The 7,263-nt window shown below is 44.6% G+C and overlaps 1 non-coding gene across 1 annotated transcript; it reads left to right on the top strand.

Moving 5' to 3' along the window:
• Nucleotides 1-1,565: 1,565 nt before the first annotated feature.
• Trnak-uuu lies at nt 1,566-1,640 on the top strand. The gene has a single exon. It is a non-coding gene; the product is annotated as a tRNA-Lys (tRNA).
• Nucleotides 1,641-7,263: the final 5,623 nt, after the last annotated feature.

Here is a 7,263-nt window from a genome sequence, read left to right as displayed (position 1 = left end):
TGCGTCCAATGGACGTTTGAAGTCGAGTAACACACGGAAGACCATTGCTCACAGCGGCACGTAAAGCTACACACCGAACATCACAGAAACTGGAGGTGTGTTGTGTTCACCGAAGGCCCAATGTGGAGTTTAAATATTAATTTTCAGATCGTTTTAGGACTGTCTTTCGTACAGTAACTTGGACCCATTAATTCAGATTACAGTGAACATGAACGAAAGATATTTATTTCTACATTCTCGGTGACCAAGAGTCACCGTTTCTCCTGCATCTTCGTGATGAGTATTCTGTGAATACTCTCGACTCAGAATCCTACAACAGTAGTGTTCACAGGTTTGCGCGCTTACATACCTAGTTTTACGAACACTTAGTCACTGGTCTGTTGAATCATCTCATCATAATGTCGTAGAAAGTGTCTTGGACTGTTTGGAATAGCGGGTGGAACATAACAATCAACATCCCTACAATTTGGTATCACTAAAAGCTCTAATCGTCAACGAATGGCTTCATCTGGGTTCCCGTCTCTGTTATTGCTTTCCTTTCATATGTGGTTTGTCTGCAAGCTGTAGATAACCTTTCGTTCGCCGTATTTTGTACAGTGATATACACTGCCTCACAAGCAATTGAAGGACCCAGAAATGGAGGAGAAAACGCAATGAAGCTGCCGGGGTTGGGAGGATACACGATGAAGTTATTTCAGTGATTATAAAATCGAGTCAAATTTACAAACCACTTGGCAGTATCACGCTCCACGCCTTCTGCCTTGTATGCATGCACCAGAAACACCTGAGGATCTTGCTGGTCGTGTTAGTATCTCAACATAATGCAGACAGTCCATAGAGAGATGTACCACGTTTGGACGAGCCACAACACAGTCGCCTGAGAGGTGACAAGCGAGGATGCAGGGTGTCCGTGACGTACCGTTGTCCTGCCAGACGTTCCTGAGTCCCTGCGAGTCGTGACCTGAAGTCATACTCGATGGCTGCCCACACCATGACGCCAGGGTATCACGACCGTGACTCTCCAAAACATTGGAAGAATGGGTCTTTTCCCAAGGTCGTCGCCATACTCGCCAGCTGTGGTCATTCTTGGTTGTGCATAACGACAATTCATATCTGAACAAAATGTACTGCCAAATAAGAAATGTATATTAATACCTTCAGCTGCTGACGGGCGTTGATATATATTAACGGGGACAGGTGAAAATGTGTGCCCCGACCGGGACTCGAACCCGGGATCTCCTGAAGGTATTAATATGTAATTCTAATTTCGTTCTAGACGGCTGCAGGTCATCAATGGTGTCTGTTCTTTCGGACATGTCCGAAAGAACAGACACCATATCCATATAAGTATATAGTTCTGGCAATACCGGCCATGACCTCCTTCTTCCGTACGGATGCACACATATTCCCCGAACTCTTACGGGACTAAGTAAGAATGTCTTCCACGAGTAATGAGTGTGTTGGGTAGGGACACTACGAATGTAGTGTGTGGACGTATAAGGTGAGAATGTGGGTCTGGCGGGAGGCGTGCGCGAGATAGTCCCTGCAGTCGCACTGTCCTCTGTGCCCTTGGTGGCTCAAATGAATAGAGCGTCTGCCATTTAAGCAGGAGATCCCGGGTTCGAGTCCCGGTCAGGGCACACATTTTCACCTGTCCCCGTTGATATATATCAACGCCCGTTAGCAGCTGAAGGTATTAATATATAATTCTAATTACGTTCTAGACGGCTGCAGGTCATCAATGGTGCCTGTTCTTCCGGACATGTATATAGTTCTGGCAGTACGGGACTTGGTAAGAATGTCTTCCACGAGTAATGAGTGTGTTGGATATGGACACCATATCCATATAAGTACAATGTATTGCCATTCATCCGCATGTCGTATATTGACGACATAATGACTAGTACGTAACAACGTACTAGTCATTAAATCGTTGTTACGCCTAAGGCTGTTGGGAGCTATCAAGGAAATCAGAGACGCAATGCAGAGATCAGGTAAAGCTTGTAGCGTTTAGGTTACCGGAGCTAATTAGTAACACCAAGGCCATGCAAAACTGCAGAGATCAGGTAAAGCTTGTAGCGTTTAGGTTACCGGAGCTAACGAGTAACACCAAGGCCATGCAAACTGCAGACGCTCTGGCCAGCTGTCCCACGGGAGAGAATAAACTAGGAACTCCATCCACCGCGTAGACGCTATTGTAAGGTGTCACAGTAGAAGACGGCTACGAAAAGGCACGTCTTAGCAGAGGCAACAAGCTTCATACTTGCTCCTGAGAACTGCAACAGCTTAGAGGGCTACTACAGCAGCCCCCTCTTACAAAAGGACAGAGGGCGGGGCCAAGTGACGTAAAACACTGTTACACTGTTGCTGCTGGCCATAATAGGAGTGGCAGTGACGTTTAGCTCTCAGCTGAACGCTGTTGATACCAATCTTTGAATCTGTTAACTAAAATCGAGAAGCATCCCTACCTACCGAGTAGGACTAAAGGAGAAATCTAAATGTGGTTGGCCAGAGGCGCCCTGGAGGTGGAGAGCGACTCGCCTGGTTGACAGAAGCTTGTTAAGTGCCGGTGGATTGATGGGTCGATTGTAGGAAGCGAGAAATAGTGCGCCACCACGTTTCTTTAAGAACCAATGTTTTTGTACTCAGAGGGAGTTAGTTCTTTTCAGATCGCTGGGACTCGTGACCAGCCTCTGTTAGCTCCGACATGTCTGTTTTTCCCACTTGGAGTGCTGCTCTCAAGTTTGTAGTTAACGTGCCGCTAGTGTTCGCTACTTCTGTCAGCACCCACCGCCGTGGCTTCAGACACGCAGTCCACGTTCCCGGCCACGGCAGCACTCCAACATGGCCGTCTCACATCGAAAACCCCCGTACATCTGGATGCAGCATGCTCTGGCAAGCCGGCCAGCTGGAGACGCACAGTAAGGCCCTTCCCAAACTCTGACACTGCTGACTCACACCACTAGGTGGCATCTCCTTGTCCTTCACAGTGATCATTCGACGACTGACGTTGTTCGTGCCACTTGCGTACCCTACCAGGACCGGTAACAACACTAAACACGAACCACACTAATACATCCATATGGTCTTTCGACTTGTCACAGAGAATTGCAACTCCACTCATTTATACTCGCTGATGTTATGTTCGTCACATTGACAAACGACCATGTCTTCTGGGTGCTTCACTCTTTTTGTCGGGCAGTGTAATATGATATAGCGACTTGTAAGAGAGAGAAATTCAGAAACACTGCCGTAGCTTTGGACTTTGGGGTATGAAGGGAAAGCAGAGTACTTATGGTATGGAAAAAGGTGGCGTACAAGAACAAAGGCAGACTTAATGTTTGTTTTGGTAGGTAAGTCATCATCCATATTTTTAAGGTTTTTATGTCATTAAGTTCTGTGATATAGTGACGGAGGCCTTTCCACAGTTGGGTTCGACTCTTCCAGGTCGACAGAAGAGAACATTCAATTTGCACAGCTCATTAAAGTACTTAGTACCTTTATATTGTAGTGATAGGCACCACTGCAAGGCAGTAGATGCCAGCGACGAATGGTGCTCGAAGCGGAAATAGGATAAATATAGTTCCCAGGTATTGTCGACCTTTGTATTTTTATATGCATGTGGAATGATGTATTTGGGACCAACGGGCATCTTCAAAATGAGGCGGCTGTCGCTGGGATGGATTTATAAAGAAAAGAACTCCGAAAAGAAATAAGAAACCAGCTGCAGCAGTGGTCTGCTTGGAGGGCGAGACGTCGACCTGGAAGAGCACCGACACTCCGCAGTGTATGCACGAGAATACCTAGAGGACGGATAAATAAGGGACGAGTTTCGTCTGGAAGCAATCGTGCTGTAACCTTGTCATAGATTGTATTTATTAATATACTAATGACATATCCAGCATTGGCCGGATATTAATTTTGTCAATTTTGTATGTTGGCAGAGGTCTACCAGTCGTGTATAGAAAGCTGGACGTCATAGGGGGTGATGTCAGCGTGATTATAGCACCAAATGGGGCTCTTTCCGTAACAGGAGGCAGTTGAAGAAACAGGAAAAGACAGTGTTTGTCAATAACCGAACAGTTACGGTGCACGGTGGTAGTATTCTTCGTTACAACATGGCCGGAGACAACATGTGAAGGACTCTACACAGGAAGAATCATCTGGAAACTAGAAGGAGGACGGAGTGCGACGACTGTGGCCCAGGAGTTTGTTACTGCTCACGGCATTGTTTCACGTGCATGGGGAGCGTCCCGAATCCCAGGCACTGGTGTCCAAAGGAGAGGAGGTGGTTGGTCACCGTGAACTACACCAGCATACACCGTGTTTCACGGACTAGAAGGCGCAATTTTTTCTTTGGAAAATTGCCTTCAATATTCAGATGCATCTTACACTCGAAATCAACATAAAAATATCCAGTGTTTGATCTAAAACTCCCACCAGTCTAAAATATGGCCATGTATTCGATGCCACGGGAATCTCCCGCCCGGCATCACAAACCCAGAACACTGTCTAGCCTATGATGCGTCACTACAGTCTACGGCGCCAATGAACTTGAATTAAAAGTGATTTGTGTTATCGGTAACATTACAATATTTTGTTAGTAGCCAGTCTCGTAATGGAAAAAATAAAAGATGTTTATATAATGCGGGCTATAAATTGAAAGTAATGGCATATGCCGAAGAACGTGGAAACAAAGGAGCTGGGTGCCATTTCTGCCCTCCACCAAGAGAAAAAACCATTAGCGATTGGCGGGCTAGTAAAGAAGAATCGAAAAAAAATGAGGAAGGCCAAATGTGCAAATAGAGGACTAAATGTAAAATGCCCATAACTGGAAAAATGACGTATTGAAATGGATTCAAGGACACCGTCAAAAGGGCATTAGAATTAATACAAAAATGATTCAAATACACGCTCGTTAGCTAGCGCTACTGTGGAAATTAACAGACTTTAAGGCTGTAGTTGGTTCATGCTACAGATTTATGAACCGTCATGGACTTAGCACGCGAACCTAGACTAAAATATCTTAGAAAATGCCACAAAAGTATGAAGAGCAAGTATTATCTTTCCATCGCTTTATTATTCAACATTGAAAGAAAGTCAGTATGGGACTAAGCCAAATAGCGTATATGAACGAAACTCCTCTGACATTTCATGTGCTGAGTAACAGACCTATTGCCATGAAAGGTGCTAAAACTGTAGCTATAAAAACAAGTGGACATGAAAAAATGCACTACACTGTTGTCTTTTCATGTTGTGCTGATGATCGTAAACTTAATTCAATGATAAGTTTCAATTTCAAACAGTGCCAAAAAAAAAAAAAAATACCACCAGGTGGTGTTCACGTACATGACAAGGGTTGGATGGACGAGGCTGGTATGAAATTATGGAATAACGGAGTGCGGGAGGGAAGGAAAAGTGCCTTATTGAAGAAGAGTTCTTTTCTTGTGATAGATCAGTTTAGGAGTCATTTGAAAAATTCTGTGAAAGAGAAATTGAGACAGGGAAATACAGAGCTTGCTGTTACTTCTGGGGGACCTACTTCACAACTGCAATCTCTTGATGTCTCCATAAATAAACCATTTAAAGCGTATATGAAAGAGGAATGGAACAAATGGATGATGGATGAAACCGAACATGAATTCACGCTGAAGGGAGTTTTGAAAGGACCTGAAGTCAAATAAGTGTGTCGGTGAATAAAACAGTCATGGTCAAGAGTGAGAGAAGATATTATTGTTAAATCTTCAAAGAAGTGCGGCGTAAGTAACGCTCTCGATGGCAGCGAAGACCATCTTATATATGAAGAGGACAACGATGACGACGACGACGAAGAAGAAGAAAGTTCAGATGACGATTTTCAGGGATTTTCAGGGATTCACTTGATGTCATCGCTTATCGGACATTTCAGATTTGTGACGTTTACAACAGAGATAAGAGTTCATCGTATTACATGTCGACTATGCCTTTGGTTCTCAGGACCAGGGATCGTCGTAAAATAAATGAATCGGAATCTGTTTCAGTGTGGGTGAAAGGTGTTGACAACTGTAAAAAGATGGCACTCGTTGGTGATCTGACTCATTATTACAGAAATTAAATAAAGTTCCCTTCCTTATCCTTAATCTTTATCTATTAAAAAAATTACACATTGATCTTGCCAAAAGCCGAGAAGCGATAATTCTTAATGTTGTAGCTCTCTGGGGCACCCTGTGATGCTAAATGCTCATTAATATTTGTTCATATGTGCGAAAATCTCCCGGCGGGGTCAGGGATTTTCTCCGCCTCGTGATGACTGGGTGTTGTGTGATGTCCTTAGGTTAGTTAGGTTTAAGTAGTTCTAAGTTCTAGGGGCCTGATGACCATAGATGTTAAGTCCCATAGCGCTCAGAGCCATTTGAACCATTTTTTTAACGAAAATCTCGTCTCGAAAGTGTTGTAGCTGGTTGTCTATCTGCCGCGCCAGGCCGTCTCTAGTTTTACAAGACGGACGCTGCACTAAAATCAAAACTTCCGGTCAACGCCCTTCTGCTTCCGCTGCCACTGCGCCGCAGCCCGGAAGTTGTGGTTTGATAACTGACGGCTATATAATAATGAATCTGGAAAGACAGCGTCAGTCGTCGAGCAGCCGCACGTGCAGCAGCATCGAGATAGATTATTTATGCCGCGTTATTTTAGGCGTTCGCGTCTTGCAGTTTTTTAAAGCAATAGACAACATTTCTATTACTACCAATAATTACGTAGGAGGCCAATCTAATAATAAAAATGGTGAAAACGTTATTTAAAAAATTGCTTATAAATTAAGATCCGTCTTATAGTCCGTATTACCATATAGTCCGTAAAATACGATAATCATTACGTTGTGCAACAGCAAGAAGAGGCTGACGTCAGACAGCGGGTGCAATTGCAACGACATTTAACAGAACTGGAAACCTCGCAGTCTCACTCTCCACAATTGAGCGGCGACTGCATCGGGTGGAGTCTTTGGCTCACGAGCAGTACGTTGTATTCCGCTGACACCCGCATGTCGACGGCACTATCTGCGGTAGTGTCAACAGCACAGGGAGTCGACTGACGGAGAGGGGATCGCCTGCTCTTCTCGAACGAAAGCAGGTTCAGTCTGAGTAGCGATTCTGGACGTGAGAGGTGGGAACACGTAATACATCTAGGCACATTATCGAACGTGATCATTTTGGTGTGAGATGGCACAGTCCTGTATGGCGGCACTGACCTCCATATCTTTGAACGCGATACACTCACCGGTCAGAG

This window comes from Schistocerca americana, chromosome 3, assembly GCF_021461395.2.
Source record: "Schistocerca americana isolate TAMUIC-IGC-003095 chromosome 3, iqSchAmer2.1, whole genome shotgun sequence".
Lineage (NCBI taxonomy): Eukaryota > Metazoa > Arthropoda > Insecta > Orthoptera > Acrididae > Schistocerca > Schistocerca americana.
This window is presented reverse-complemented; position numbering and strand designations above follow the sequence as displayed.